We start from the raw sequence: 22,543 nt of genomic DNA, 5'->3' as shown, positions 1-22,543 counted from the left end.
GGCAAAGCGAGAACCACAAACAGAAATCCTTCCTGGCACCTTCTCTGGTGGAGCTGTGCATGGGTGGTGCCGTGGAGCATTTTGGCTGCGGCCGAGTGCAAATGTCAGCTTTTCCCCATTTGACCCCAGAAAGTAGGTAGCACAACTGTTGTGGTGTGCTTCACATGGCTACCAGGGCAAAGTGAGAACCACAAACAGAAGTGTCCTGGGGCCTGGTTGTGGGCCACAAGTTCCTCTGGGGGGGCCCGTGGTGCTTGTTGGTGCCGGAGGGGGGGGCATAGGGGCCTCTGGGGAGGCTTGGAGGGGCCATAGAGTCTTCCCTGCCCCTAGGAAGGCATAGGGGCCTCGGGGCGTGGCACAGGTGCCTCTGGGGGGGCTTGGAAGGGATAGGGGGCTCGGGGGGGGGGGCACAGGAGCCTCTGGGGGTTTTGGGGAGCCCATGGGGGTCTGGGGAGGCATAGGGGCCTTAGTGAGGGGACCTGGGGGCTTCTGGGGGGGGCATAAGGCTATTTGAGGGCCTGGGGGGGGCATAAGGGCCTCTGGAGGGACTTGGTGGGCAGGTGGGGGGGTACAGGGGCCTCTGGGGGGGCAGTAGTGTTGCTGGGAAGGGACTTAGGTCCTTTAGGTGAGCTGGGGGGTGCAGTGACTATGCAGGGGCCTTGGCAGCGGCTGGGGGGCTGGTTGGAGGGCACAAGGTCCTCTGGGGGGGCTTGGGGGGCATCTGGCGTGGATGGGAGGCACAGGGGCCTCGTGGGGGAGCCCGTGGGGGGGCCATGGGGCTGGGGGGGCCATAGGGCAGCTGTGCCCCCAGCCCATTCCTCTATACTCCCAGTTCCTGCTGGTGAGTCCATAGAGGGCCCAGGTCGAGCCCCCTCCCCAGGTAAGGGGGGGCCCAGGACGCCGGACACGGTAAGGGGGCCGGGGGCGGCACTGACACACACCCCCCAAGCCCCCCCGGCACCGCTGTCCCGGGCGGGGGGGGGGGGGGGCGGGGCGAGTGAGCGATCCCCCCCGGTGCCTCCCCAGCAGCAAACAGCCCAGGGGGGGCTGCCCCACCCCTCTGGAGCAGGCAGGTGGTGAGGGGGCGGGGGGGACAGGATGGGGGCTATAGGGGTTAGGAGGGGCTATAGGCGCTATGAGGGAGCAAACCGGGGCTGTAAAGGCTGAGGGGGCAGGTGGGCGGGGGTGCACGGGGGCGCGGGGGGGGCAGGTGGTCGGAGGAGGCAGGGGGGCGGGGGACACGGGGGGGGCAGGGGGGCGGTGCGTGGGGGGCGCACGGAGTGAGCGGGGGGGGGGGGGCTCTCAGGGCAGGCACAGTTTTGGGGAGGGATGGGGGTGGGGGTGTGGGCAGAGGGGGGCCGGGAGGGGAAGGGGGCTGGAGGCGCAAGACAGGGGCTATAGCGGGGGGGGGAGGGCGGCAGGGGGCCGCAGGGGCAACACCCCACGGGGCCGTGGGCACGCCCGTGGCCGGCGGCGGGCCCGGCCCGGCCCCGGAAGGCGGGTTCATTTCCGGCCACGCGGCGCCCCGGAGCGGCTGAGGCGGAGCGGGGCTTCCCCGGGAGCCTGGAAGGCTTTCGGGCCGGGCCGTGCGGCGGCGCGCTGGGCGAGCGGGCGGGCCCGGGCCTCCCCGTCGGGCAGCGGCCGGCCGGGGGGGACGTGGCGGGCCGGCGCTCGGCCGCGGCAGGGAGCGCCTGGTGCCGGCGGCGGGCGGGCTGAGGCGGGAGGACGGCCCGGGCGCGGCGGGGCTGCCGGCGGTTCTCGTCTCCCCGGCAGTGGCGGTGGTCAGCGGGCTGCTCGCGGCGCTGCCTTTTTTTTACTCGGAGCTGCGCCGCTACCTCAGCGAGGAGGCGAGGAGCGGCGGCGGGGCCCGGGAGGGGGGTCGGCCCGCGGCGCCCTGCCGCCCCCCGCCGCGTCCGGGTGCCCGGGCAGCCGCTGCAGCCGCCGCAGCTCTGCGCGGGGCTTTGTCTTTCCCCCAGCCGCCGGCCGGGGCCGTGGCAGCGGGCTGGGGCCGCAGGGGCTGCCTTGGGGCCTGCGGTAACGCTGTCGCAGGGGGGCGGCTCAGGAGCCTCTTGAGCCCCTGCGAGCGGGCATGACAAAAAAGAAAGCCGGCGGCGGAAATTCCCCCCCACCCCCGCGGCTGCTGTCTTTCTGTAAAAAGTATTCCAAAGGGCAAGCGCGAGGAATTGCTGGTGCCTCGTGGTTACGCAGCCAGGCCTGCTGGGCGCTTGAACCAGCGTGTCCAGTCAGGTAGCATTATTTTTCTAGTTTGTAAATGGGCCTGAGGTTTAAACCCCCTTACCTTTCTGTACGGCAGTGTGCTTGGTCAGAGAGCTCAGTCGCACTGACAGAGCTGGCACAGAGTTCCCTTGGGACTCCAGACTTGACTGTCTTGTTGAAAGGCTCGAGAGCCTGCTTTGGAAGTCACTTGGCAAGGCACAGCTTTGCCATGGTTTTGGTACTTGAATTCTGACTGTAATGCCACTGCCATGTGTGGCCACTATGAGGTTCATGGTGTTACCGAAATCTCGGAGTGAAGAACTTATCGACACCAATGTGATGTAGATAAGCAGACATGTCTTTATTGACGGCCGGGTGCGCGAGTGAGTCCTCTCACAGTCAACACGCACCAAGTTTCAAAATCAGACACCATATATAGAACTTATTCATACATATTCATTAAGTATTCATGCAGAAACATAATATTTCCGGAAAGTCATTAACATATTCTCCTCCCATATTCGATTCTGCGCAGTAAAGTTCAGAAAGGTCCAGAAATGGGTCTGGGGTACCATTTGGGTAGGTGGTATATGAGTCGGTGGTCGCGATCTCCCCCTGCCGGAATTACCTTTTACTAAAGTTCACGGTTTCTTGGCAGGTAACTACAAGCTGTTCCGGTTGACTCTCCCCAGTTCCCATTAATCTCATATTCTGACATTTCAATACACTTTCTACATACAGAAGACTAGTCAAATACAAAGAAACCTTTCAAACCCTAAATTTGTTACCTAAGTTTTAAACAATGATTCTAGCCCATTCTTCTGGCCTTGGTACGGGACTGTACAAAGGATTTCATAACAGCTTTTACTGTGCAAGTATAAGTTTCATTAAAATATATTTCTTATCCCTCTATATTTCTATTAAAATTATAAAATCAAATAAAGTCAATCAATCTTAACTTATTAGCAAATTTGTAACAATGGGAACAAGGGATGGCTGATTTCAGAGCGTTTTAAACACCACAAACTCTTGAAGAGCTTAAAGGATGCCAACCTATTACGGATAGCTGGCAGATGAGGCAAGCTCCTGTTTGTTGTAGTCGGTACTTTTGCAAGGCAAGTCTTTGCCTAGTCCAGGGGTCCTCAAACTACGGCCTGTGGCCGGATACGGCCCCCCAGGGTCCTCAGTCCGGGCCCCGGTATTTACAGGCCCCCCGTCGGGGGCTGGGGGGGGGAAACCAGGCAGCCGCAGATGACTGCCTGCCACTTCACGCGCGTGCCGGCCCTCTGGTTAAAACGTGTGAGGACCCCTGGCCTAGTCCCTCTGAAACTGCGACAAGGACTCGTGGCTGCATTTCAGGAGCAAAGCTGCCGACTGAACGGGCTTTTCCTACTAGAAATCAAGCAGCTGTTCTGGCAAAACTTGACTGGTTGCATCTTTAAACCCTAGGAGGCCGACTGTCCTGGTTTCAGCTGGGATGGAGTTAATTTTCTTCTTGGTGGGTAGTCAAGTGCTGTGTTTTGGCTGTGATGTGAGAACAATGCTGCTAACCACACTGATTGTTTTTAGTTATTATTGCTGGGTGATGTTTATACTAAGTCAAGGACTTGTGGGTTCCTTGGGCCCTGCCAACCAGAGGGCTGGGGGGGGCACAGGACACTGGGAGGGGACACAGCCAGGACAGCTGCCCTGAAGCAGCCAAAGAGGTATTCCATGCCATGGGACGTCATGCTCGGTATAGAAACTTGGAGGGTTAGCTGGGGGGATATCGTTGGTCGGGGACTGGCTGGGCATCGGTCAGCAGGTGGTGAGCAGTTGTACTGTGCGTGGCTTGGTCTTGGTGGTTTGTTTTTTTCCTTTTCCCTTCCTTTGGATTTTACCCGTTTCTGCCCACCTCTCCGTCCTAATTGTTCTTACTGTTACCACTGTTGTCCTTATCTCTTTATTCTGTTTAAATTATTAAATTGTTCTTACCTCAACCCTCGAGGTTTGCATGCCTTTCTGATTCTCCTCCCCACCTCTCCGGGTGGTGGGTGGGTGGGGGTGAGCGAGCGGCTGGGTGGTGTTTGGTTGCCAGCCGTGGTTAAACCACGACAGTCTATTTTTTGGAGCCCAACGTGGGGCATCGAAGGGTTGAGATAACGACAGGTCTAATCGGACTGTGTTAGATTAAATTGTTTGCAGTATGCATTGTATTAAATTAATAGTAATTGGCTACAATGCTGGCTTATCTGTTTTTGAGTTTGCTGCCCAATCGCTGAATCCTGGTAGGCTGACAGATGGGACAAGCTGCTTAGAGGAATGAGCCTCTCTCCAGGGAAGGCTCCATGACAGTATTTCCCTTGTTTGCTTATAGGACAGTTGCATGGAATAGGGTTTTAGGCTTTAAAAAGGTTAGGATACAGCCCATCCCCTACTTCCCTCTACTTCCCTGATCCAGTTATCCTCTTAAAGGAATTGGAATGGTGTGCCACTGCTGGCTCTTGGGGGAAAAAAAAATAATTTGTGACTGTTTTCTAGTGCTGCATTACTTTTTAGGTGCTTGTACATTTGTTTTGGTGTCCCATTCCCCTACCCTGTGGTTCATCCTAGTATCTTCTCATATTGAGTTGAGGCCGACCAAGGTGTCCCTCACCGCTGCTCCTTTCACTATAGGAGCAGGCAGATAGGGCAAGTAAGAAGCAGCGGTAAAAGTGCCGAGCAGAGGATTTGGTTCTCCCTTTCCCAGCCATCCCTTTGATTTGCTTTGTGACTTATTCCATGGTCCTTTATTACCTCTTCTTTAAGAAAAGATAGGTATTAACCACACTGCCGTAACGTGAGTTTTAATTAACCCACAGCTGAACAAAGCAGACCAGACCCCGCACAGATAGTTCTGTCATTCATTGGCATGCTTCACTGGCATGCTTTAGGCGGGTAAAATAGGAGATTTACCCAGAGACCTTCCTTCCCTAGTTGTTCAGCCTCTGGCACCACCACCTATCCATCGCCCGCCTCAGTCCTACCTTTCTTTTCAGGGTTGTGCAGATTATCAAGGCATATAGGTTGTGTGAGGTCTTGATTTTCGAGCCTTGCTTCTTTGGAGGAGATGCCCTTGTCTGCACAAGGGGTGAGGCATGTGTCACTGTAGATGTCCACCAAGAGCTGGACACCTGGCCATCCTGACATGAGGTGTCTTGAAATAGATCTGTATCAGTCATGCCAGTCTATACATGTGCAAGGTATTAGGAAGAGCTATAAGAAAGCAAATGCAGCGTAGTCGTGTATTCTGCACATACACACCACACACCGTGGTGTTCTAAAGCAGCCTTCTGCTTTCAGCCTCCCAGGCAACGTTACTTTACAGGACTGTGCCTTTTTGTGATGGTTCCCAGGCTCCTTCAGTCTCTTACTGAGCCCTTCTTTTATGGATGGATGTTTTTTCTATCGTAGGTGATGATCAGGGCTTGTATGTAAATCTGGAGTTTGACAGGTAATCTCAGTGGAGCAACAGTAGTGGGTAACAGGTAAACTGAAGCCAGGAAAAGGCAAGAGCACGCCGGCAGTTTCAGGCAGTGAGGCTGTAAAGAGGCTGTGTAAGGACACTGGTGGTGACTAATATGTTGTCCTCTTGTGGGGTTTGCAGCAAAACAAAATAGCACGTCAGCACAGGATACAGATGCATTTCCACAAGTCATGACGAAATGAGCTGGTTTACCTTTACAATTCATTTATCAAATCACTTCCTGTTCCCATTTTGAGGCTAGAGGCTAATGATTGATAAGTATCACTTCAGGAACACTACATGGTGCTCAGCTCAAATGATGTTCAGTTAAAAAGCAAAACAAACAAACAAACCCCACCCCCACAAAACCTGAAGAGGTGTGTGTTTTGGCTTGAAGAGTATTAAGCAACCTGGGAGGGCAGCTGAAAACACTTTGCGTATGCCAAAGCAAACCAGAATTTTTGTTGCCAGTTTGGATTTGGGGAGTATACAGAGATGTTCATACAACGAATCAGTCCTCAGTTCAGAACTTAGATGCTCATTTGCCTGGGGGGGTGACCCTCCTATACTTTTTTTTATTTAATCAGTGAAAACTGCTAGCTGGGAATTGATTTGGGGGTCGGATCCAGAAACACCTTTCTCTGAAAGGCAGCAGTAACAGCAGTTCAGTAGAAAGGATAAACAGCTTACAGGTGTCTCCTGACACTGAGTATTGGTCTAGGGCCCAGATTACTAGAAATGCTGTCCTTCCAGGCTTTAGTAATAATCTAAACGTTTCTATAGGTATTCTATTAATTAGGATACGAGGGGTGTTTATTGACCATTGAGAAATAATTCCAATGTTTGTCAGTCTTGCTGTGTTGTTGGCCGCTTCAGCTTGCTGGAATTTGCCACTTTTAGTTTGAGGGCAGAACTCTGTGGTTCTTGTGCCTATTCCAAGAATTCACGAGGGAGAATAAAAGGCTGTGTGTTGTTCTGGGGTGGTTTTTTTTTTTTTGTTTGGTTTGGTGGGCTTTTTTGGTTGTGATTTTTTGTTTTGTTTTTTAAAACAACAACCGCCTCAGACACACTGTCATGTCTTAGTCACCTCCTCGTTTGCTAGTTCTGTGCAAACGTGCTGCATTAAAATGACAGTCTCTCTCGGTCTGCCCTTACGGAGCCAAGGCAGTTACGGCTGTGATTCCAAAGAGAGGCTATGTCCTTTATTTCATTTGTTTCCTATTAGCTGTAACAGAGTCACTGGACAGCACTGAAGGATGCTTTACTCAATGTTCTGTCCTGTTTTTATTTACCCGATTGCCTTAACGGCACAGAAACCATTAGGAACAGCCTTCAGCAATAAGTATTTAGACCCTGTTCAGAGCTTTGAGCACAGCCATGTGAGTTATCTGCTCTGTTTCTCTGTGCTGCTTCAGATTTAAGTTTTTAGAGTAAATGTGGAGTGTGATCAAGTACATTTCGGAGCAATTTGCAGGCACTGCTTTTGGAGCCCGTGACAAACTGCCAATGTGAAATAACGCCTCCTGCGCCGCTCATCTGCACGGGAAGCTGTGGGAGCAGCACTAAGCGAGGGCTTGAGGCTTCTACTTCTCGCCTACAGGTAACAAGCCTGGCCCCGACCAGGGACTGGGGCTCAGTGGAGGAGTTTTCCCTGCCTGCCGCGTCCAGTTCCCTCCCGTAGCCTCTGGGGAGGGACGGTTTCTGCAGCTCCCTCTGTGCTGATGCTGCAGGCAGCAGCTGAACCAGCCGCGGGCTGGAGCCTATGAAGAGGGTCGGAGAAGCGTACCAAGTTTTCCGATGTCCCATCCTAAGCTAGGTGCTCCCTTGTTTTCAGACCAAGGGCTCTGGGGATCTGTGCTGAACTCTTTCCAGTTTATTGAGCCTCCTGTGACCAGATGTGGTGATGACCCCGCTTTATTGAGAGGAAGGATGTCTGATGTTAACTCCTCATGTCCAGTGGAAGCCTGTGGGAGTTAACATGGGCATAGAGAGTTCTTTAATCCAGTGCTTGGTGGCACCAACTGCTTTAATTTTGACTTCAATGAGACAGGCACTTGGAATGCAAACTGCAGAGATGTTCCACTTACAAGCAAAGCATTTGGCGTTTTCACTTTTTAAAAAAACTGAACAGGCAGTATAAATAAAGGAAGCAAGCTGAACTGTAAAAAAAAGAAAATAAAATAAAAATCAGTGAAGCTATCAAGGAACTGTGTGTACCCTCTAGAACAGGGGTCCTGAAACTTTTTTAAACAGGGGGCTGGCGTGCAGATGAAGTGGCAGGCAGATTCTGCGGCTGCTTGGTTCCCCCCCCAACCCCTGGCGGGGCGGGGGGGTGTGTGTCTGTAAATACCGGGGGCCGGACTGAGGACCCTGGGGGGCTGTATCTGGCCTGCGGGCCGTAGTTTGAGGACTCCTGCTGTAGAAATTCCGTTAGCTAACATACCAATGGGTGAGATTTGTGCATTTTTCTTGGTGGAAAAATATTTCTGCCCTGTGAGCCTTGAGGATGGCTCTGATAGCAGGGAGAGGCAGTTTCTATCACTGTGCAGAAGGGTGAAGCTTCTGCTTTCCTGGCTGGGTTTGGTGGTGCTGTCAATGGTGATTGTGTGGCTCTACCAAGATCAGTCATTTGAAATGTTGCCACTTGTTATGTATAATTGGTGGCTCTGGTCTGGTGGGAAGCTAGATCTGCCCTTCATGCTGTGTGACAGGCCATCAAGACCATGTGTCAGGCTGGTTATGCCTTTACTGGTGGCTATAGACAAATAGAAGATCAGAGGGCAAGTGCTGCTCCTCACATTCACTCTTTCCACCTTTTTGCAGGCTCCATGAGAGAGCACCTAGATGTGTTTGAAGCGTCTGGGAATGAAGCAGACATGGCTTTGCCACCTCCATCAGGATCTCGGAAAGGGGAAAATAGCAAGAGAAGCTACCAAAGCCCCAGCAGAATTGGGACAGGGGAGATGGGAGCCCTCAGTAGGGTTGGACATTTGGGAATTGTGTGCCAGACAAGTACAGAATAAATGCTACATGTGAAGCAAAGACGCCGTAAGGTGAGGAGTGTGTGAAGGGCGTGTTTGTATGAGAAAGAGCAGTCTGAAGGCACAAAAGGAAAATTGGTTGAACACAGGGATAAAATAAATGAAAACATAAAGCAAAAGCAAGAAAACAAAAGTAGTAGGTAATGTTTATTTGGAGGGGAGTGTGTGTGTGTGTGTAAATCCCAAGCCTTAGGAATAGCCTGACATTTCTAAAAAAAACACCCCCAAAAAGGGCAGGCCGGGGGGAGAAAAAAAAGAGACTGGTCTAGGAGAAACATGTAAGAACAGGGAAAGAACCTGGAAAGGACATGAGGTTTAACGAAACTTTGAGTTGCCACTAGCAGCAGGGATGTCCACTGTTAGCCTGTATAAATGTGTGATCTAGTAGTGACACGGCCGCTCCTCTTTCTCCTCTCGGTCCCTGTGCTCCCCTAATACATCTGCCTAGTCTGGGCTCTGGTCCTACCCCATTGCCAGGGTGTTTGCGCTGTGGCCAGGCTGAAGGGTCCTTGGTTTCTATTGTGCTTGTGGCGGTTCGCTGCAGTACAAATAATGGATATAAGCTAATTATTAATGTAAGCTATGTTGTTGTAGGGAGGCTGAGTGGAAGAGGAAATTCACTTATAAAGGTTTTCAAAGGAAGGATTTACCAAAGAGCTTTCTCTGTTGATGTGTTCTGTACCTTGGAAATGGAGACTGACTGTTAAAGAAAACCTCGAGTAAAACAAGAATAAAAGAAAAACAACTAAGAGGTTACTGTGCCATGTGCACACTACTGCCAAACAAAGAACTTCAGACTTGATGACAGAGCTGTATATAAGCTTGCATGATGAAATCTGAAGCTGGATAAACACAGCTTGGTTTTCATTTATAGTTTAGGGCCCGTAATCTGTCCAGCATCATAAAGATCTTAAAGCTGAGCCAAGTTTTACGAGACCTTGGGTGAGTTATAGTTTCTGATGGAAACCATGCAAAAAAAGATGGGCTTTCATGCCAAAGCAGACAAAAGTTAGGGTTCTGACTGTGTTATGCTTCAAGTTTCAGAATTAAAGTCTAAGCTCAAAGTAAAATAAAACTGGGGCACTTCTGGCCAACAGACGAAAAAGTTAACTGTAGCTGCTGCCTGCTTGCTGCTTTGTTTTGTTTTTTTTTTTTCTTTTTTTGTTTTTGTTGTTGTTGTTGTTGTGACAATCTGTAGTCTGCCTTTGTGGGGTTTTTTTTGTACTTCCCACGTTGTCAGAAATGAAAATGGAATACAGATTCGGTTCTGCCTTTTATTTTCTTGTTGACAAACATCTGGAGACTCAGCTTCTATAATAACGAAGCCTTAGCAAGTAGGTCTTGCTCCACAGTGTCTCTTGGGAGTGGTTATGTTACTACTGGCTCTGCTCTAGAGGAGGAAGACAGCTCAACTTGTGTTTTCCCGTTGCAGATGTTGTCCTGGAGAAGGCCATGCATAAGTGCATTCTGAAGCCGTTGAGGAGCCATATTGAAGCGATGTTGAAAGAGTTCCAGATGGTTCTTGGAAACAACCGAAGGAAAACCTTCAGGTGGTGCAGCAGAGGAATCCTCAGGAACTGGGCGTGTTTGTTCCAACACCATATTACGTGGATGTTGAAAGTTTGTGACCCCGCAGAAAATTTATTCGCCTGAAAAGAAAGCCATACTGCTGCTGAGAGTTTGCAAATTGATTTATACTGTTATGGAGAATAACTCGGGTATGGTGCTTCTTGTGGTTCAAGGTCATTGTTTTTCTAAACCTGGGGTTGTGTTTTGGTGGAGGAAATGAGACCACCTGATTCTGCAGCTTTGTCTCGTTCTCCTGGAGCTCTTGTAGCATCTCCTTGCCCTTTTGAGAGGGATTCTTCCTCTCTGCTTCCTTCCTGATCTCTCTGCATCTGGCAGCACATCTTACACATTCAGTGTGAAGCAGAGTTGTGAAGCAGCTTAAGCCCCCCCCCCCAACCACCAGCTTTGCTTGAGTGTAGGCATTTGAATTTGGCTGTCAGAAAGGCTGTCCTGTACGCCTAGAATTTGACACTGGTTCTAAATTAGTATTTTGCTGGAAATCGTAATAAAGGATACACCCAGTATCTAGCTGTAGTAATTCAGCAGTGTGTATGCAATATGACAATTACAAGGGCTCTGTGTCAATGGCTGGGGGAAAGCAGCCCCTGATCCAGTGTTTTGGGTTTGCTGTGCCTCTGAATGTTCTCGTTGGACAATTTCTTTGTGTTTTCGCAAGAGAAATAACATCTCTTTCTACACTGTAGCAGGAGTCCCAAAGTGACCTTGAAACCTAGATGGTGAAATGGAACCACAGACCAGTTAAGACCCGCTTGATTAGTCAGTGGCACAGTTAAAACGCTGTGCTGGACAGCATGAATTCATAGGTGCAGCTCTGTTGCCTGATGTCTTATCATACACTGCTGTGGTAGGTCACGAGCTAAGGTGAAGGAATGCTGGTGGTAGCGGAAGATTTTTTTTCTCTAAGAAAGTATAAGCTGCTGCAGGCGGTTGGCAGTTTTCTTTCGAGCGCTGAATCTGCAGCTGGGCTCTGTGCCAATCAGGATGCTTGCTTTCTTTTGAGATTTGAGGTGAATGGTGAAAGTTTGAGGCTGTAAAAGACCCCCAAGCACTTTGGCAAGATTTGGGCAGGAGCTTAGACCTGGTTTATTTCTGTGCAAAATCCTGCATTTTAAAATGGATATAGGAATCTTTGCCCAAAGTGATGTAAACTTTGGTTTTTTCTCCATACTGTATTATCACATTGAGTAAGGTATTCCCAACATGCAAAAGAAAAGTACTGAGAGGCTTCTGGTGAACCATTGTACTGAGGGGCTTGGGCTAAGATGCAGCAAATTGGGTTGTCTTGCTTTGTCGTGTAAAGTTTTAAAACGTGGCCTCAGGCCAGCACCTGTTTCCAGTACCTGCTTTGTCCTGTAATCTCAGCCAGATAACAGTGTAATACCTGGAGGTATGTCTTAGCTGGTCTGACTTTCAGTATCAGCCCTTCAGTCCTCTGGAGTTTCGCCACAGTTTAAATTGGCTCCCGATCTTGATGTTTCAAGTGACCATCACACCGCTTCTGCAATGAGGACAGTTTGGCCAGCCCCAGAGATCTAGCCACATAGCGTTTTCTAAAGAGAAAGTTTAAATGCGATAAAAGTAAGAGGAACACATACAGACGTAGGTACAGCAGAGCCTCTGTGTGTTGCGTGCTGTCGTTACCGATGATGCTTCACCAGCTAGTTGGGAGTTACGTGAGGCTTTGCTCACTGGTGTTTTTAACCATGCTCCGTGAAGGAAATGTGCAGAGTTTTCATGTAAAATCTAATAGGCTTTTATATGCAGGCTTCTCTGCTGGGTTTCGGACTCAGGAACTGGTACTTGTGGCTAGATCCTTCCAGAAAGGGGACGTCATCCGTGCATGTATAAAGAAAATGCCCATTGATTTTCTCTTAGCCACTGACAGAAGTGCAGGTGGAGGTCAGGCCAGACTGGCATGGCTACCTCTTGTGAGTTCACCAGTTGAGCTGACGCCAAGGTGAGCCCAGTCTTTAAATTCCCTTGCGTGCTTCAAGGTCTGCGTCATCCAATTTGTGCTCGTTAGAAGTACAGGATGAAGCTGGACGCTGCCCACCAAGTGTCAGATGCTGTTCTCTTTGCTGCACATCTGTAACGAGAGGCTCTTAAGTAATACAAACGTACTGGTCAGTAAAGGCAGCAAAATAACGCTTTTCTTTCAAACACCGAAACTGGTTAAAGGGTGTGATTTGTCTATCACACTTGCCTGTGTTCTCTTTGACCCAGGGAGGCTGTATGGAGCTGATGACTTCTTGCCTGTGTTGACATATGTGCTGGCCCAGGGTGATACGCTGGAGCTGGATACTGAAACTGAATACATGGTGGAATTGCTGGATCCATCTTTGCTGCATGGAGAAGGTAATCAACTTATTTCTATTAGAACTGTGTGAAGGGATGGGGAAGGGGGATTCTTCCTCACCTCGTTTGAGTAGAAACCCTTTTGACGGAGTTATGTAGTCGGTGATGTCGGTAGTGTAACAAGAGAACCCCTTAATTATTTCCACCTTAGAATAAGAGAAGGCTGGTTAGCTTGCAGAGTCACAGCCCCAAGTGACCTGGGAATCTACCGACGTATATACTGCCGTAGGAGGGAGTATGTTGTTTTCCGCCAAGAAGGAGGAGGCGTCCTGACTTAGCAAGCAAACATAGGCTGTGCAGGTGCCAGCTGTGGTTATCCTTCTGTGCCTGAAAATGTCCCGAGAGTATGTATGGGTCTGCAGCGTTCAATTGAGTTGTGAGACCTGGAGTGGGACCCGGGTTAGGTGCTTTGTAAAAACTTCTGGGGGAATTCTCTGCCCCTCTGGGGAAAGTGCTTTTGAGAATGTTGCCCCCCTTAATGATCCTGGTTTATGCCCGATACTTGCTTCTCACAGAGTATTTTTATGAGGCCTAGGAATATGTTTCTTAAGGCACTCTTGAACAATGGCTGAAGTCCGCTCGAGGCAAGGAAATCTCCCTCCTTTGTTTTCACGGTGGTGGTTTTAACAAAGAGGTATTCTGCCAGCCCTTGGTAGGCCCCAGAATCTATCAGTTTATGAGGAAGTTTCAAAGGTTCTTGTGACCAAGCTCAGCTGTGAGTTTTAAGTATAGGTGTATATGTCCCATTTCTGCCATCTCTTGGATTGCTGAAATTGCTGTATCCTTTTACATGCCGATACGCATGACAGAATTGTGTCAGGTTTCCTCCGGTTCAGTACTAGTCTGTTCCCTGCTTTGTGTGCAGAGTGCATCGTTCGGGAATCCTAGGACAGAAAATACTTGAGATGTGAAGCTGGAGATCATTAACACGCTTGAAAGGCAGAAATATTTACTGGGCTGTTAAGTCATGTCGTTTTTAATGTAGCAAAAGTCATTCATCTATTGGCTGGCCCTGTCTGTGGCACTAGTTAAACTGTACGGTGCAGGAAAAATTGTTTAGTGCTTTGGGGTTGTGCGGTTCAAATGTAAATGTATTGTCCAGTTTGTCTGGTGGGTCTTGCGTGTCTTCCACGTATTGAACTCGTCACAGAGCTGAAAGCGAGAGGATGCTGTCGGTAATACAGAAAGCACTACTGTGAGCATAGACTGCATCTCTGAATGACTCCACAAATAGACCGTGCTGCCTCTTAATTGAACATTCCCACTCAAATAGTTTACTTAAAGAGCAAGAGAAATAAACGATAGCCTGTCTTTTGTTTCTCCTGGTTGCTGAGGACTGTTGCCCCCTGTTGAGAGTCCTTTTCCTTTGTGACCTGCAGCTCCTTTTGTACATTGGCAACTCTGTTGTGGCTGTACTTTGTTCTCCACTCATGTAATAAAGGTGAAGTCTGGAGAGCTGTACACGCTGCCTCCCAAACTAGTTGGACGTAGTGTTGGACATAGGTGAACAAACACAGCCTGCCTTTTAAAAACAAAAGCAAAACCTTTGGGATGCTTCCAGGTACAAATCACACGCTGGGTCATTGCTTTGTTGCCGCTAAGGGAGTCACTTTTAAGTTCCTGAACAGTGGTAGATGGTCTTTTATGTCGTTTAAACAGCTGTGTTTGATACCCGCTTGAAGCTCAGGAAGAAAACAAATCGCTGCTTGGAAACTGTTTAGAAGAAAACTCATGTTCCACCTTTGTAAAAACACTCAGGAGTAAAGGAGTGACACTGGTCATTTAAATAACCGGCCACCCCCAGCGCTAGCGGACCCAGAGGTAGATACTATTGCACCCCTTGGTAATATGGAGCCCAGGCAACCACTGCATGGCTCTTAGCAGCTGAGAACACACTGTCCAGTATTTTGCAGGCCAGTAAGCTGTTTTTCTTTACGTATAAATATTTTGGCCATAGAATGCAGTGACTTTCCTGTATGTGTGCGTCTATTTATTAAAAAAAACTCAGAAACCATTTGTACTTTTGACTGTGACCAGTTGGAACTGGCGTGGTGTTTGTGACCACTCTGAATTGTTCTTCCCCTGCTGTCCTTCACAGGAGGCTGTAGGTGCTTATGGAGCACTTTTGCTGATCAAGAACTTCCAGGAAGACCAGGCTGCCCAGCTGCTGAGTTCAGAAGCTAGAGATACTCTCCGGCAATGGCACAAGAGGAGGACAACTAACAGAACAATGCCTTCAGTTGATGATTTTCAGGTAGAGCTTCAGGCTGAAGAGAAACCCCCCCCAGGGGATGGTTGTTTTGTTGGAAATCTCCATTTGAGAAGTATGATTCATAATGATTTCCTTGGGGCCACGAGTGGTGTGAAGCAGTGCTGAGAAGATGGCTGGTAAATTTGCCTCTGTTTCAAAGTCTTTCCACTTCATAACAGAGTGTGGTTATGATGGTATAAAGGAAACACTAAATAATGGAGCTTTCCCACTGTCCTTTGTATTTAAGTCGTGCGGAGCGAGGACAGACCAAATTGTATTTTAGATTCAGCTGCTTTGTACGCTTTGCTGTTAAAAAGAACAAACCCAGATTTCCAGTGGTATAAATCAGCACAACTCCCCAGTAGCGATTGGTGGCTTACCGTGGGTAATAGAGAGGAGACTTGGCAGAAAAGCTTGTCTACAATTCGAAAGTTTAAGCAAGGAGTAGAGTTCTATACTGTGGATGTCTTCATGTTTGTGGTTTGTTTTGTGGGTTTTTTTCTCCCCCCTCCCATTTCTTACTGCTCTTTCAGAGTAGGGCAGTAACTCCAACTGAAGAATAACAAAACAGTTGGGATTACTTTATCTTTTAAAACCAAGTCTGCATGCCTTTCATATAGGAAAAGATTGTTACATAGACAGGCCTGTTGTTGTCTGTCCAGATGCATCAGTTTGCGAACTGAAGCAAGGAGGATGTTGGAATCGAGAAGAAAGGATTTACTCCTTTGTGTCCTGTTGTTTACAGTTCATACCACAGTGCAAAGTTGCTCGAGAGGCTAACGACAACCGTCAATAAGTTATGATGTAGCTAAGAGCTTGATAAATGAAGGTACGGGGTCATCAGGAGGTAATTAAACCTTTCAGTTGCGGCTCCTTCTGCTTTATCAGTGTCCATGCAAACAACCACGGCACATCACTGAACAGGAAGGAGCTGGGAAAAGCAGCAGTCTCCCACAATTTGCCTCTCTTAGGAAGAGGAGAGCTGACGAACAGAAATTCGAAACTGTGGCCAGTGCACAAAGCTAGTCCATCTTACTGGGATCCATTTTGTATTCTGCTTACCTGTAGTTAGGTGTCACATTCAAGTAGCTTGAGTCTTTGTTCTTTCTAGCAAAATATTACACTTAATAGGAAAATTAATCACCTTTGTATTTCTGCTGGATGACTAGATGACAGAAGATTTTTTCAGCAGGATCTTGTATTCAGTTTCACCTTCTCTTCCTCAGCAACTGAACTTCAGCCAAGCTACCTGTACAGCTGGACGCTGTGCTGGATGCTGGAAGATGCAGGGGAGCACGGGAAGAGCTGGCACCAGGTGTGTCCAGGGCTGCTCCTTTGTTGACTCTTTGAAAGAGAGCCTCAAATCAGTAAGGTCGCTCCGCTTCCAGGCTATGCTTGGCACAAATTCAAGCACTTTGCTGCCTGCCCAGAATGCCAGTTTTCCATCTCCTTTCTCCACATCTGCAGTCCTGAAACGAAGCACCTTCCCTACAAGGAATGTGCAACACAGCTTCAGCTCAACTCATCTTTCCCACATTGAACCAGGATGTGGTTGCTACATGTCTGTGGTGCTGTCTCACAGCTTTACCACCAGCTTTTGGGTCCTGGAAAGGCCTTCATCCTCCCTCCCTCCGAAGGATGGAAAAGCAAAAAATCCGGTATTTTGATGGTGATGAAATACAACTTGCTGATACTGCATAAAGAATTTTGATACTTACTATATGAGTTACAGGCATTTGCACAAACTTCAGCCTCTCCTTGAAGCAATCCTGTCCATCTAGAAGCATTGAAAAACAGGTCTTCTGTGCGTTAACTATGTTAGAAATTGAAACTGTAGTGTGCTTTGCCTTATTTAGAGCTGATTTGATTTTATGTATTTATTTTATTTATCTTCACACCGGCTAACAAAAATGGATTAGTTCTGCTCAGTCCTAATGGTTTAAAGGCTGTTGCAAAGTTCCAGTGTTTCAGTCTGCAAGCTATCAAAAGTTTATTAAAAACCCAGAGTGCTCTTTGGAACTGAAGTCATATGAGCATTCTTCTCAGTCTTAGCTTTTAACAGCTTGTTCTTAGGAAATGTACATTTTTGCCATTGTGATTTAGCATGCTTAATTTATTCAGTGTACAAACATAAGTACCAGCTCAGTAAATAAACAGGTCTTTCTTACTGTCATTTTTTCCATCTCCTTTCATTTTACTGCTTTTAGTTTCTAATTGCAGTTAGTTTCTTTGCAAAAAAGCACGTGATGGCAGGCTGCTTTGCTCATGTGTCCAAAAGTGTTTTGTGGTTGGGTGTTTTTTTTTCCAGTTGCTTGTTATTTTACTTTTTAAATACTTTTTGAAAGGTAGAACTGCGTTTCCTTGTAGGGCTTGTTTAGAATTCATCTATGTTATCAGTTGTGCACATGTGTGAATTTCAGCAGAGAAAAAAGATCCAGCTTTTGCCTCATGATCATACGGATTTACTTTAATGTTGCAGAGTAAATTTTCTTTCTGCCTCCCTGTGAGATGAAATTTGGTTACATCAGGCTCAGACACCAAGTTGCCATCGGTTAACGTGATGAAAATGTCCTGCATGAAAATGGATTGCCTTTTGCATGCTGCAGCATAAAGAGTGTGAATGGTTTATCGTGCAGCAACCTGTGGATCAACACCCTTGTGTGTTGCTGGCAGAGGGTTGGGTTTTTTCTTTTTCCTTCTGATGAACATATTGTCTGAAGCTTCTCTTCAATAGTATTGACCCAGCAGTTGCAGCATCTTCTCTTGGGTGTGCTGCCTCTGACGTTTATTTTGCTTCACAGCATTTCGTTTCCTAGTAAGGCCAAACACCACGTCCCGTTAAAACCACTGACGTTTTCAATGGGGCTTTAAGACTGCTATCTGTTTGTTCGTAATTGCAGGGTTAGAATGTGAGCCAAGGAAAGGAGGATGTCAGCTTAGGAATTTCTGTTATGCCTGCCACAGTCTTACCACCAACATCAATTCACAAGGTGGCTGTAATGTACAGTAATCACTGGTGCGTGTTTCACAACTAGAACATAGAGAGGCTTGCTGTTTGTTGCTGAGCTTCCTGTTTTCAGAGGATGAGGTTTGGAGGTTTTGTTTCTGATGTCTGTTTTCTCATTCTACAGAACTACCTTTGTGTTGCATTCCAGGAAGTTAACGGTGCATGTACAGGGAAGACCTTACTAGTAAGACCCTATATCACTACCGCAGATGTATGTCAGCTTTGTGCTGAAAAGTTTATGGAGTGGACAATCCAGAAGAATACAGCCTGTTTCTTTTGGTTGATGACACCCGGCAGCAACTGACAGAAGGTACCTACCCTCAGAAGATTAAGACAGTTGCACAGCCGCCCGCAACCCAAGGTCTTTCGCTTTGTCTACAAGCGCATTAACAGTGATCCGTATGGTGCCATTTTTCAAAACAATGATGAGTCAGCTTCTGAAAACCAGCAACTCCTTTAATTTCTGTTCCTTGTTAACTCTTGAAAACATCTTTGCTGGCTGCCTGCCTTAGGAGCTAAAACAAGTCTTAAACCATAAATACCTAGTTAAACATGCGCATTGCGTACAAAACCCCGTGTAAACCGTGCGTATGGCCAGTTATACAGAGCGTTCCACCAGCGTGTTTGAGCCAACAGCCCATGGGGCTGAATTTCTTGTACCACAGACTCTTTTGAAGCGTATTATACCGTGGCCCTTTGCAGGTCTCTTGCTGTAGCATGCAAAAGTGTATTTTCTTGCACTCACCCTATAGCCGAATGTCATTTTGATTCAAGTATATGTATGCTAAGACAAGTGTTTCAGTAAACCGGCTGGTATGAGCTCGGTTTCACCAGCATGAGTTTGACAAGACTGTCCGATGCAGCGGATCAGTTAACTCCGCATTACTTGGATGATTGCATCCTTTCCTAATTTTTTTAATTACAGAGATTCGCCATGTTTTTACGTGTGTGTGTGTGTGTGTGTATGTATTTGTTCCTTCCAGTTCTTTTTATTCCCCTTCTTTTGGGGGGTTTGGGAAGGTGGGCACAGAATGGAAGTCTTTGTGGGGACCCAGGAAATGAAGTGTTTAACGGTAAAGCTTAAAGCATTTGCTGTACGGAAGGTTTCTCTGTACCCACCGCATCAGCTGCTTATTTAGCAGTGCCTGATGTTTATAAGAGTGCCCTGTGGAAGTCTGCATATTCATTAATGAGCTAGCAGTAGCTTGGCTCTGTGTAGAAAGGAGAGGAACTATGAAGAACATATACCCATCCCTGCTTTTATTTTTTATTTTTCCTTAAACGTCCAGTGTTTCCAGGGCCTTTGCTTTCTCTTGCCACATTGGCAAAGCTTCCCAAGCTTTATTGCCCCATAGTCACGAAAGGTCTTCAGTAATTGCTGGGATGGTGAGTGAGTTTTGGGCTTCTAGCCCTCCATTCCTTCGGTCGTGAATTCCACTCAGTTAAAGACTCAAGAGAATTGCTTAAAACTTGCATTTGGCAGTCACGCCTCAAACAATGAATTTGTGGAGATCCATTTATTTATTTAGACTAACAAAGAAAAAACTGTAATACTGCATCAAAATGAAACTTAGTGGCTGCTGAATCACTGAGTAATAGCGTAGAATGGCTGCTTAAGCCTTTACCACAATCATTGCAATGTTTGTTTGTAGACTGCTTGGTTTTTTGTAAAGTCGTGTGGCTGCGTGTGGTGCATTATTCCCAAGGTGCTCCTTACTGCTCTGATGCTCTGTACGTTCGCAGTACCGGGTAAGGCGGAAGGCTCTGTGGCTGGGGAAGAGTGGCTTGGACGTGTTACTACGCTCTCTGTTGCACCAGAATTTCAACGGCTGGGTTTGGCTGCTAAATTGATGGAACTACTGGGAGAAATTTCAGAAAAGTGAGTACCATGCTTATCTTTAATCTTCTAAAAGTAACCTCTCAACTGACATGGCTTAGGTATTTGACTTGCATGGAAGAGACCCAGAATCGTGCTTTAAGTAGCGTTCTGATTCGCTGAGGATTCCCTGTAATTAGAGAACAAGACTAAAAATACCATGTGGCGGTGTAAGATCTCAGGGTTTCTATGAAAGCTAACTTTCCAGAATGAGTAGGGTGTAGCCTGAATTCCAATAGAGATACTGTATCAAAAAAGGTCCTTGTCTTGACAGCGAGAGAGTTTCATGGAGGGTCAACACTTTCCCGTAGGGTCTCCAGCGTGCTTGTTCAGTGATCGTGAGCTTTTTGCAGTTCCTGCAGGCAGCCTTGGAACCAATTCTGTATGGCAGACAGTACCTTAGCTTGCTTTTTGTCATGCTTGGCTGCTTGTACTTGCTGAAAATTTAATTGAGCATCAAATGAACCCACAGGGAAATGTCCTGAACTCATGGTGGTAGGGCAACCCCATTGTAACCGGTAAAATGGGAAAATTGCACATGTTGAGGAATCTGCCTTGTGAGGAGAAGGGCTGCCTTGTGTTAGGTGACTGAACTTTGTGAGCTGTTCTGCCACTGCCCCCTGCCACACACATTGAAGGAGGCAGTCCCTAAGCCAATGCAATTGAAAATGTGGATTTTCAGTGGTTTGTTTTTTTTTTTTATGAAAGATTTCTTACGTGTATATGAGACCTGTGTGAGTGCTTAGCTTGCCCTGTTCTTTCTGTTCATAATTTTGAACCCACGGGCTGGTATAAAAGAATGCTTATGTGACAAAAATAGAATAAAATCTGAATTTATACCGGATTTGTCCCTTGGGAAAGGAGTGCACCTGTTACTGCCGTGTGAAAGGTGTTTGATTAGCATATGACATCGTCAGACCTGCTCTTGGTCGGATTACAAGTTATGGGTTATTTAGCAATACATTCACCTGCTATTCCTTACTGTGGTTTTTCTTTGGTTTTATGTTTCCAAAGAAAGGGTGGATTTTTCGTCGATCTCTTTGTGAGAGTATCAAATCGGGTTGCAGTAAATATGTATAAGCAGCTCGGCTACCGTGTGTACCGGACAGTATCGGAGCGCTACTCTGCTAGCAGTGGAGAGCCAGATGAAGATGCTTACGGTAAGTGGTTGTTGTGCCTTAAGTTGAATGGAAAGGTTCTTGTGTTGAGGGTTCCTGGGCCTGTACAAGTTCAGATAGTCGTTGATGAATGGGATTCTGTATACTGCTTTAGATAGCTTTTCCTACTGAAGAGTACATCAGTTATGAGACTTGATTGCAGGAAGTGGAATGAAGCTGCGTCAGGGGAAGTTCAGGTTGGACGTTAGGAAAATCTTATCCACTGAAAGGGCATTCAGTCAGGGCACTAAACCTGTCAAGAGCTTAGGGAGCATCTGGATGGTGCTTTCAGTCATATGGTTTAGTTTCAGGTAGTCCCGCAAGGAGCATGGAGTTGGACTTGATGATCCTTATGGGTCACTTGCAACTCAAGATATTCTAGGATTCTAGTAAATCTTCTTGAAAAATGATCTTAATGTAATAGAGAAGTCACTTAATGTGGCTTTGTGCAATGACTGTCTTTTATAATAGCATTGTTTTCTTTTGCCATAGGTACGAGGAAAGCTCTTTGCAGAGATACAGAGAAGAAATCAATTATACCTCTGCCTCATCCTGTGAGACCAGAAGACAATGAGTAACTGTAAACTGTGATTCTCAGACAACCTAGTGTCAGTTTCCTTCTCCCCAAAGCCCCCAAGAACTCTACAGATGAGAAATATTAGGCTCAATGTTTTTCCCCGTGAAATATCAAAAAGCAATATTGAGAAGCTTACCAAGGCTGCTTCTGTCGGTATTGGCTGCATATTCGTGCTCTTACCCTATTGTTCTTCCTTTCGAACCGTGACACTCTGGAGACTATTAAAATGGAATTGCTTCCTGTATGGTGGTGTCATGGTTTTCCTTCTCGGCCACAAAACAGTCCCCTCACTTTGTCACTCTCACGGAGCCCTGCTCCGAAACTGAAAACGTCTGGCCGCTGCTCCCACACAGAAGGTGCCAGGAAGGAGTTCTGTTGCTGGCTCTCGCCTTCCCTTTGCAGCCATATAACTGCTGCGACAAAACCTGGGCTCCGTTCTTTCTGAGCCACAAAACCAGAAATTGGGTACATCAAAATACACTCTCCAGAACTCAGAGGTCTCTGTTTCTCTGTGCCTTTTACTTACCTCATTCCCTAATTTAATTCTTGGATCCATCTGTCCCTTCACAGTCTGTCTGGATGTCACGGATGCTGTTACTTGGAGGCATTGACCAGGCACTTAGTTCCAACACAGGTTTCTGTCACTGTCTTCCCTGGAATTTCTTGGAGAAGAGTGCAGAGGAGTGAAGGCAGAAGGTTGATGAGCATTGATAACATGCAGCTGTGACCTTGCCTCCAAGGCAGTGGGTTGAGGGACATGGATGATGAGCAGCTGTAGCTCGTTCCCGTGAAGTAGTTATATAGCCCTGAGGAGTGTGGGAGAGAGGGTTGGATGGAGGGGGGGTGGTGGTGGTGGGTGCCCTGCCCTGCCCTGCCCTGCCCTGCCCTGCCCTGCCCTGCCCTGCCCTGCCCTGCCCTGCCCTGCCCTGCCCTGCCCTGCCCTGCCCTGCCCTGCCCTGCCCTGCCCTGCCCTGCCCTCTGGAGTAAG

At 47.7% G+C, this 22,543-nt stretch overlaps 1 long non-coding RNA gene across 9 annotated transcripts; it reads left to right on the top strand.

Annotated features, from left to right (window-relative positions):
* Window positions 1-7,578: 7,578 nt before the first annotated feature.
* Window positions 7,579-21,799, top strand: LOC308060075. Of its 9 annotated transcripts, none has more exons than XR_013926585.1 (3): window positions 7,579-10,460; window positions 12,556-19,824; window positions 20,836-21,799. It is a non-coding gene; the product is annotated as an uncharacterized lncRNA (long non-coding RNA). The 9 variants fall into 9 exon arrangements; XR_013926586.1 differs by having other exon boundaries at window positions 7,579-12,289; XR_013926587.1 differs by having other exon boundaries at window positions 7,579-12,687; window positions 14,446-19,824.
* The last annotated feature ends 744 nt before the right edge of the window (window positions 21,800-22,543 follow it).

The sequence above is a fragment of the Falco punctatus genome, assembly GCF_963210335.1.
Source record: "Falco punctatus genome assembly, chromosome: 3".
NCBI lineage: Eukaryota > Metazoa > Chordata > Aves > Falconiformes > Falconidae > Falco > Falco punctatus.
The sequence above is the reverse complement of the archived record's forward strand: the minus strand, read 5'-3'. Positions and strand labels throughout refer to the sequence as shown.